Raw genomic sequence first — 9,490 nt, forward strand, 5'->3', positions numbered from 1 at the left:
TCTGGTAAATCCGCCCTGGGCGGAAAATTCATCTAACCAACTGCAGCAGTTAAATCAGACAGAAATCTACTCCAGGTCACTCCCGTGTTCCTGGGTCCTCACAATCCACTAACCTCTCTGATGTTTCATCTGAAGAGGAGGGGGAGCATACGGTCCGTGTTACTGATGAGGATTCTCCCTCCATGTGTTACTAATGTCCCTGCCCTAGTTGTTGCTATTAAGTAGATCCTACAAATACCACTACAGTGGCCAAGAAAACTGATATGTTTAAACAGCAGAAAGTGGTTAGAACTGTACTACCCTATTCTGATCATCTTGTGAACATCAGGCGGGAACCCTGGTCTACCCCAGGTAAGAAATTCCCGCTCCCTAAATGGGCCTTGGCTCGATATCCTCTCCCTGCAGAGCTATGTAATAAGTGGTAGAATCCGCCGCCGGTGGAGTCTCACGTCACTTGCCTAGTGGTGTCATCTACTCTTCCTGTCACCACACTAAAAAAAAAACGACAGATAAGCGTCATCCACATCTGTCTTTGCTCGCCGTATATGGTGGTTGAGGATGTGGAAAGTGGATTTAGACTCCCAAGAAGACCTTGGAGGTACTCCCCTTTACTGGCGACATTTTATTTGGAGAGGATCTTAATAAAAGAGTGTCTGAATTAGCAGCTGCTAAGATGGTTTTCTTCCTCCTACTAATCCTTCTACACAAAAGGCGAAGACTACCACCTTTTCGTTCCTTTCGACCTCAGGAGAAAATCAAGGGTCAGACTTACCCCAGACAATCTCATGCTCCCAAGACCACCAAGCACAAGACGAAACAGCCTTGGGCAGCCTGTCAGTGGCCAGCCTGCTTCTAAACAAGACAAGCCTGCTGCATGATGGGGCGGGCCTCCCCCTGGGGGACCCCAGGGTGGGAGGCCAACTTCTACAGTTCGCCTGGTCTGGTTAAAGACCACTTCAGATGCTTGGGTACTGGAAGCTGTCTCTCACGGGTGCGCTGTCTCCTTCAGGAGACGTACCCCTCACCAGTTCTGCACTACGGTACTCCCTTCGGATCCGTTGAAGGCACAGGCTCTGCAAACGGTGCAGAAACCCAACTGGTCTTTTCGGCCTATACTCAACCTAAAATCACTGAACAAGTTTGTGAGGGTAGCCAAGTTTCGTATGGAAACGTTGCACTCAATTGTGCTGGCTATGGAACCCAGAGATTACATGGTATCCCTGGATATACAGGATGCTTATCTGCATATTCATATTGCCATATCGCATCAGCAGTACCTACAGTTTGCTATTGGCAACAGTCACTACCAATTCTAGGCTCTGCCATTTGGACTGGCCACGGCTCTTTGCATCTTCACCAAGGTTATGGCCATGATGACCATGCACCTCCGTCATCAGGGAGTCAGATGCCGTACTTGGACAACCTGCTGATTCTGGCGAGTTCCCACAAAGTCCTCCTCAGTCATCTAAAATTGACGGTAAATTGCCTACAAACCCATGGATGGCTGATCAATTAAAAGAAGTCCTCAATGGTCCCAGCTCAGAGCATGGTGCACCTAGGGGCGCTTCTGGACACACACAGTCAGAGACTGTTCCTGTATCCAGACAAGGTCCTGAAAATCCAGGACAGGATAAGACTCTTCATCCGTCTCCCCAGAGTGTCTATGCACTCGGCGATGCAAGTGCTGGGCCTCATGGTGTCGGCATTTGACATGGTGGAGTACGCTCATTTTCATTCCCGCCCTCTGCAACGATTAATTCTTGCCAAGTGGGACGGCCTGCCTCATCGGATCAGATCCGAATTGATCTTGTTGACTCCGGTGGTTCGTTTGTCGCTGACCTGGTGGCTCCAGGACCAGCAATTGAGCAGGGACCGTCCCTTCTGGATCCCCGACTGGGTCCTCCTGACGACGGACGCCAGTCTGAGGGGATGGGGAGCGGTGTTGGAGCAACACTCTTTTCAGGGTCGGTGGACCAAGGAAGAATCACTCCTCCCAATAAACATCCTAGAGCTGAGGGCGGTATTCAATGCGTTATCACTTGCCCTGCCTCTGGTACAGAACAGGCCGGTTCAGGTACGGACGGACAACGCCACGACAGTGGCATACATAAACCATCAAGGCGGCACTCGAAGCCACATGGCTATGATGGAAGTGTCAAAAATCCTTTGTTGGGCAGAACGCCATCTGCCAAGTATATCGGCAGTGTTCATTCAGAGTGTCCTGAACTGGGAAGCGGACTACCTCCATCGCCAGGACATGCACGCGAGAGTGGAGTCTTCATCCAGAAGTCTTTCAACTCCTAGTGGACAGGCGTCTCTACACAATCACAAGGTTCCGGTCTTCGGATCAAGGGCAAGGGATCCTCAAGCAGCATTCGTGAATGCACTAGCAATTCCATGGAACTTTCGACTGCCTTGTGTGTTCTCTCCAGTGTCACTCCTGCCCAGAATTCTATGGAAGTTCAAACAGTAAGGAGGAATGTTGCTTCTAGTCACCCCAGCTTGGCCCAGAAGGCATTGGTTCTCAGACCTGCAGGGTCTATAGACGGGGCATCCCCTTCTACTTCCTCAATGGCCAGACCACCTCGCACAGGGCCCTTGTCTCTACCCAGACCTGGCCAGACTGGCTGTGATGGCATGGCTCTTGAAGTATCACTCCTGAGAGCAAAAGGATTTTCAGAGGCAGTTATTCATACTATGTGGAAAGCCCGCAAACCGGCCTCTGCCCGGATTTATTACAGGGTTTGGAATTCTTACTCCACCTGGTGTGCTGAGAAGAATTATGATGTCTATAGATTCAGAACTTCCAGAATACTGGCTTATCTGCCTTGTCGGTTTGGTTTCAAGAAAAATTGCCTCTATACCAGACGTTCATACAGTCATTCAGGGCGTTATTCGGATTCAGCCTCCCTATGTCCCTCCCGTGGCTCCGTGGGATTTGTCTGTCGTGCTGAATGCCCTGCAAGAGTCTCCATTTGAACCTCTTGAATCGGAGGACCTTAAATGGCTCACAGCCAAGGTCCTGTTCTTGCTGGCTATTGCCTCTGCAAGACGGATGTCGGACTTAGGCGCTTTGTCCTGTTGTCCACCCTTTCTCATATTCCACCGGGACCAGGCAGTTCTACGAACTCGCCCAGGTTATCTGCCTAAGGTGGTGTCATCTATTCACATTAACCAAGAGATTGTGGGTCTGGCATTTAGCTCTTTGGCATCGTCTCCCAGAGAACATTCTTTGGATGTGGTTAGGGCTCTCCGTGTCTATGTGGAGAGGACTGCCTCTCTCAGGAGGTCAGATGCCTTCTTTGTGCCGTTTGGTTTTCACAAATGTGGCTGGCCTGCAAATAAGCAAACCTTGGCCAAATGGATTGGAATGGTGATTGCACAAGTTTATGTGCAGGCTGGACTCCCAGTTCCTGCTGCAATTAAAGCCCATTCTACTCGGTCTGTGGGACCTTCTTGGGGGGCCCACCGTGGTGCGTCCCCAGAACAGTTGTGCAAGGCGGCTACGTGGTCCTCAGGGAACACGTTTATTAGGTTCTATGCCTTTGATACTTCCACCTCAAAGGATGCTTCCTCTGTACGACGGGTTTTCTTACCCGCTAAGGCACATCCCCACCCTTGAGGAACCGCTTTAGGACATCCCCGATGTTTCCCTGTGGAAACCAATGTACCCTGCTGCAGAAAAGGAGAGTTATGGTAGACTTACCATGGTTAACTCTCTTTCTGCAAAGTACACTGGGTTCCACAGGGCGCCCACCATGACGCACCTAGCCTCTTTGGGTTGTTTGGTATTAGCCGCTGGTACCCTCTCCTGTCGTGAGATTGTATTTCTATGTGACTAACATCTGCCTTCTTTTTTACCTGCTACTGCATTGGACTGGTTAACAAAACTGAGCTCTCAGTGCTTGGAGGCGGTGGTTATAGAGGAGGCCCCTATGCATCCTGTGACAGTCAAAGCTTTGCCTGATGGTGCCTCTGGATCAAGAGCCCGCTCTACACGCCGATGTTTCCCCGTGGAACCCAATGTACTTCGCAGAAAGAGTTAACCATGGTAAGTCTACCATAACTCTTCTTATTGTAAAGATTTAATTTCTTAACTTACATTTTTGTTTGTAATATATTTATAGATTTTGCGCCCACATATTTTCTGTTTTCCTCATAATCATTTTTAACCGCCCAAAAACATAAGATTTTATGTTCCTCTTCATTAATAGAGACCTTATTCTATTTATGATGTAATGACCCTACTATCCAGTTCTGGAAATTGTTGTATATTGTTAAATAAAGGCCATATTGAAGGGGTGTGGATCATCAATAGAAATTAGAGTCCTCTATAATAAAAGGCTAATGCTTCTCCTCGCCTCTGTGGGGGCAATTCAAGTGTTTTACTTGGCAGCGGCCACTAGCTGGTTGCTCTGTTTAGGATCGCACAGCCGCCGGGGATACCATTACTGTTCTGATCCGTCATTTTGACAGGCTGGTATGGTATAATTAGGAAATTGATGGCTTAGACCAGGCATGTCCAAACTGCGGCCCACCAGCTGTTGTGAAACTACATATCCCAGCATGCCCTGACACAGTGTTGCTGTCAGAGAATGCTGGGATGTGTCGTTTCTCAACAGCTGGAGGGCTACAGTTTGGACATGCCTGGCTTAGACTATTAAAACACTCTAGGTGACTTCAATATGGGCTCCGGTCTGAAGATCGACACTGTCTAGGTCGACAATGTTTTGGCCGACCACTATAGGTCAACAGTCACTAGGTCGACAGGGTTGGAAGGTCGACATGTGCTAGGTCGACATGAGTTTTTCACAGAGGCGAGGAGAAGCATTAGCCTTTTATTATAGAGGACTCTAATTTCTCTCCATGCACTGATATTCACGTATAACTATAATTTACCTGGTTGTAAGGTAGTGTGTGGCATACACACTAGGCTTTGTGTTGCCAATATGGGAGGAACTTAAGGGAGCGAAGGTGCTGGGAACTGGTGCCGCAGTCGGATAAGGGGGAGGGGCACCAGGCAGCCCGCAAGCCAACAGCAGGTATCCAGTGGGTAAGGGGTAGGTTGTCGGTGGGCAAGCCGATCCCCTTTTTAGCACCCGGCCAGCCTTGCTGGCCAGTAGAGTTTAACAAGGATAACTGCATGGGAAGGAGGGCAGTTGGGGTTTATAGCAGCTGGCTAGAGGGAAGGAAGCCCTCTTACCTCGCTGCCCCAGCAAGGACAAAGCGCCAGGAAGATGGAAGACGAGAAAGTTGTATACTCCCGCTCGCAGCTGCAGTTCGCCAGTCCCAAACTGCTGGAGAACACGCTGGAGATATTCGTCCCAGGGTTCATGCAGTTCATGAGCTCAGACACGGAGCAGTGGACTGCCTGTGCAGCCTGATCCCAGCCAGCTTTCCTGCAAGAGATCACCAGAGCCGGCGCCCCACCCCGGCCAAGGAGCTGAGGAGATGCGCCCGGCTGACCAGCAACCAGAGGCGCCGGCCGGGCAGCAGGAGTGTGGCCAGCGAGAAGTCTGGCGCCAGCAGCATCAGCTGCAGCAGTCCGACGTCATCCCTAGGATGACAGGTCACCAGTGGCAGCCAGACGGGAGAAGCGCCAGAGTGCACCCAGGACCACTGGGAAGAAGCAGACAGCAGGGAGCATCAAGGCAGAGCAGAGGAAAGGTACTCCGAAACATCAGTTCCGGGGTGGGTAAATGCAAGCTGCCCTGTTTCCCCGGGCCCTTCTCTCACCCCTGCACCACCCGCATCGCCATTTAGCAGAGCCCTGTCGCATACCCCAGGTCTGATACTCTCCCCGACACTGCCCACCTCCTATGTCGAAGCACCGTCTCCGCAACTACCCATTGGAACACACGCTAGGGCCGCAGGCTGCCAGAAGCCCCCATCCAGCCTACCCTGCATGGTGGCCTTCTTCATCCCTCCTCAGCGGCTGTGGTCCGCCAGTTGCTACAGGTAGCATCCATCCCCACAGCATCGGTCGGCCCTCCCTCCACTCTGTACAGCATCTGGCCAGTCACGGCCTTCCCTCTGGGCCTCGCAGAAGGTCAGAGGTCACCAAATCTTATCTACACATGGCTGTCTACCCCTCGCCCACAGCCACATCGTAATGATGATGCCACCGGTCAGCCCCACAACAGGCACCCATTGGAACGAGCAGAGTGAGGATTCCTTCCTGTAAGCGGATAGCCTTTGCAGGTACAGGAGTCACCATTGTACATAAGCCAGCAGTTGCTGGAATACAGAATGCCTAAATGCTTGCTTGGCGAGATATGTCTAGAGTATTATTATCCTCCTTTATTTGGCGCCACAAGGGATTTGCGGTGCCCAATTGCAGGGTACATAAACAATCACAGCAGCAAACCAGCAACTTACAGGTGAAGGCTATATAAGAAGGAAGAGGGCCCTACTCGCGAGAGCTTACATTCTAAAGTTGACAGTAGTAGTATAATTTGGGAAGTTCAACAAGCATTGATTCTAGCGGTGCTGTCTGCAATATTGGGTATATTGTGGGCATAGTTCACTATTGCATGTCTTTTATTCAAATACTGTAGATAAGGGGATGCCCATGCAATACATGACATATGAAGTTCACCTAGACACCGGAAACATTACGAGTTTGGGGTATTGAAGGTTACTCTCTCACGAACACTGTCTTACTCACATCCAGCAGGCACTACCTAGACTTATGGTAGGTGCTATTTTTCATACCGTTTCAGCATTAACCAAATCATCATGGAAGGTGCTCTGCTGGGTCACAGGGCTGGTAGCTGGATACGGTCCAGATTAGTGATAGGGAAGCGCAGGTTTTTATTCCCCATACAGCTTTCTTTTACCAGGTACTCAGTAATTCATATGGGAAATGTAGAAGCATTGCTCTGATGCTGCAGGCAGCAGCACACTATAAAGAGAGGGGTAGGGGGGGGGGGGCACAGCACATGCAGAAGAAGTGCATGTTCGCATGCAGCTACATCTCCCTCTCAAGGGTACCCACAACAAGGGGGTAAGGAAAGTTGGCAGCACAATTAGGGCGATAACGCGCAAACCTGCGTTCATTCTAACATCGCAAGCATGGTTTATAATGGTTAGGCCAGTGAGGTGCAAGTTAGCCAACATTAGCACTGCGCAAGATAGGGCACGATGGTAAGGCTCCTGAGGCACAGACTAGGGTAATGTGGGCGCAAGGGAGCCGCCGGGTCACTTGATTCAGAGGACGATGCGTCCTGATAAGGGTCGAAAGAACAGCAGAATTTGGCAAGGGTAGCTGAAGCGATTGTCTGCATGATGGCTGGATGGTGTAAGGCGCCAGATGTGTGAAAGATCTCATGCCGCTAGGTAGGTATTCCGGTCCCCAAATGGGGGTTCGTATCCCACCTCTGACACATTGTGTGTTACTGTTCGGTTACGGGGAAGCATACCCCGATATGACCTGAATGCGATGAGATACATCAGATTCATACAGTGTTGGTTTGCAGCAGTAAGGGCCCAACAGGGGAAAGTAAGGATAGGGGCCCACATGCATGCCAGCCACTACAGGGGCTTGGCTAGAGTAGAAAATACATTATACTGCACAAGACTATAGTGTAACGCATGTATACTCCAGACACATCCTGGACCCCGATCCCAGAGGAGTGGGGGGGGTTCCCCTGTACCCCTACAGGCCAATTCACCCCTGGCTTCATCAATTCCATGTACAGAGCAGTTGGTGGCCATGTATGGCATGATACATCAACGCTTTTAGAAGAAACTGTGGTCTTAAAGGGTCAGCAATACATGCATTTTGACACATAATGGCAGCCAAAAGCCAGGAAGGTAGCACGACGCAGGTAGGTCCGGCACGGCGGAACAGGATCAGGTTAAGGCGATGCTTAAGGGGGCACTAAGTGCCCAAACATTTCCCCCCCACACACTAACTGTAAGTGCCCTGCACAGGAGGAATTATTAGCAGAGGGGTCATCAGGAAGGTTCCCCAGAGTGCCTGCGTCTGTAAAAGGGAACAGAAGATTCTGCAGCTCATTAGGTGGCATCTGTTACGTTGGGTGTAGGAAACCCAGGTGTGATTTCACATAATGGGGAGGAAGATATTTCAGCCTAGTGATGCCAAGGGGGGGTGGGGGGGGGGGGGGGCGCTGGAAGTCAGGAGAGGCCATCCAGGTGCTTCAAAGCACTCCGAAGCCACAGGTTGGTTGATGGAAAAAAGGGGGCTTTCCAGCACTCTGGAAAGTATGAGTGTTGCTGCCAGCTTACCTGCGAATAAGTGGGGAAACCCCCCTTTACAGGTGGCTTTCAAATTAAGCTGCATGTAGTCAGCACCTATTCTCCCCATAAGGGACAGCTGTTAATGATGCCACAGACAAAGGACAACTGGTCTTCCCCCAGCCGGTCAACCAAGTAGTCAAGGGGTGAAGATTGTCAGCCGTGCTGGCGTAAGCCAGAGAGGGCATCGGCATGGAGTTCACCTCCTGCACACAGGCAATTTCAACCTCAGGGGTTCCCAATTCAATTTGATTAATAGTCTTACTACCCTAAGGCTCTGCACCATATGTGGTGCAGTGGAGGAGTCCTGCAACTCATCCTTACAGGAGTGGAAGCTAGTGCAGGCAGCGCACTCCATAGGGCAATTGGCTGGTGACCAGTCCAGTGCATTAAAGTTGGGCGCACAGAGCGAGCTCTAGGTCATGCAAATAGCTGGGCCCCCATGGCCAGAGTAAGACCTAGAGGCCAATCCTGGAATCTGGGCACAGCATATTGGGAATCCAGAAGCTGTTCCTAGGCCGCAGGCAGGCCCAAGGTTGCTGGCAGATAACACCCAAGGGTGGGATTCTGCAGCAGGCAATTGGAAGGGGCCTCCACATGGCCATTCCTGGGACAAATGGGAGCTGCAGCAAGTGGTAGGATCTGTGTCTTGGTTGGGCAGCATTGGCAGGTAACCGGTACGGGCTACAGAGGCCCTGACAGAAACAGAGCTAGAGGCAGGACAGCCCTTAACAAAACCACAATGGCAGGAATGACCTGGGTAAGAGCATGTTAGTCCAACATGCCTGCCCTGGAGGTCACTGCTTGAATGGCAGTGCATAATATGGTCAGTCATCACAAGGCTAGTTTTGTGAGGAACCAAAGGGGGGGTCTGGAGCAAAAGGTAAATGCTGCAATCAGTAAATTTGTCAGAGCTGGCAGAGAAAACCCCATCAGCACAGCGGTTGGTTGGTTTAGTGCAGTGGTCGGTGAATGAGCAAGGTTGTACAATGGTCCAGCAAAGGCCTGCCCATATTCTGCAATGACTTACAGGAGGCCCTGAAAGGCTGGTGGTGGTAGCCACAGGGTGGGGGGCTGCAGTCCCAGATCACTGGGTCCTCATGTGGCGGTGATGGAGCAGTGCATAAGGCATGATCAGTAGGGGATTGTCCGAATGCCTTGCATATTTGCCAATTGGTGGCAACACACCTGGCTCCAGCAATAATGTGGTACAGGCCATACGGGTTGCATG

General features: G+C 50.9%; 1 long non-coding RNA gene across 1 annotated transcript in view; it reads left to right on the forward strand.

The window, feature by feature from the left end:
• The window catches only part of LOC134909733 (uncharacterized), a 108,078-nt gene that overhangs the window by 91,645 nt on the left and 6,943 nt on the right, over positions 1 to 9,490 (forward strand). The gene's annotated exons all lie outside the window — the stretch shown is intronic.

This window comes from Pseudophryne corroboree, chromosome 4 (assembly GCF_028390025.1).
Source record: "Pseudophryne corroboree isolate aPseCor3 chromosome 4, aPseCor3.hap2, whole genome shotgun sequence".
In the NCBI taxonomy this organism is placed as follows: domain Eukaryota; kingdom Metazoa; phylum Chordata; class Amphibia; order Anura; family Myobatrachidae; genus Pseudophryne; species Pseudophryne corroboree.